Source organism: Melopsittacus undulatus, chromosome 6, assembly GCF_012275295.1.
Source record: "Melopsittacus undulatus isolate bMelUnd1 chromosome 6, bMelUnd1.mat.Z, whole genome shotgun sequence".
Taxonomy (NCBI): Eukaryota; Metazoa; Chordata; class Aves; order Psittaciformes; family Psittaculidae; genus Melopsittacus; species Melopsittacus undulatus.
The window spans coordinates 46,191,790-46,192,694 of NC_047532.1; positions in this window are offsets into that span (position 1 = coordinate 46,191,790).

Here is a 905-nt window from a genome sequence, read left to right on the forward strand (position 1 = left end):
CCGGAGTTTCCTTTGCTCGATCGCGCTCTCTCTGGATGGGCCTGGGTGCCTGCAGCTTCGCTGCTCACCAGGATCCTCCTTCTCCTGCCCCACGTAGGCTCTGTGCCCCTTTCTTCTCCCGCCCTTCTCTTGCTGTCATGTATTTGAGTGTCCCACAGGGCCAAACCAGGCAGTGATGCTGAACCCACCCTGCAGTGTCTGGGGACCCAGTGTGCTCCCCCATGGAGGTGCATAGGTTATGAGTCCCAGGGCAGAGCTGATGGTGAAGTTCCATCTAATACATTCATTGATTATGGTTTTTGCCCACTGTCCCCTCCTCAAGTCAAGCTGGAATTGTGGGAGCCAAACCCAGTGTGTGAAAAAAGCAGGGAGCAGCCGTGCTTGCTTCCTATCCCAGGGCTGGAGGGTCCCTGCAGCCCCAGGCCTCTCCCCAGAGCCTGTTCCATTCCTCTGTTCTCCCCAGGCAGTCCAGCCCTGTGCAGGAGTGTTGCAACAGCCACTGGCACCCCTGAATCACCAGCCTCGCTCCTCCTGTCCACAAAATGGCAGCTGCTGCACCAGGTAGGAGCACACCAAGGCAGCTGGCCCGGCTGTGAGCAGCAGGGTAACCCCTTCCCTCAGGGGCTGCCATCCCTGGCAGAGCAGGGCCAGGGGGTCCCTGTGCCCTTAGCCCAGGGGGGATTGCTTCTTAGTAGCCAATTGGTTCCCCAGCTGCTCATGCTGGGTAGTTTCAGGTCCTAACACTTCTTGGCTGATGTACATCCCGCTGGCTGCAGGCTGCTTTGCTGGTGGTGCAGAGGAGCAAGCAGGTGCTTCCCAAAATGGGGGGTGCACCCTTGTGCTCTCTGTGTGCCAGGCCCCACTCCCCTCTCCCCAGAGTGATCAGGCAGGTGCTATTTTTCCCC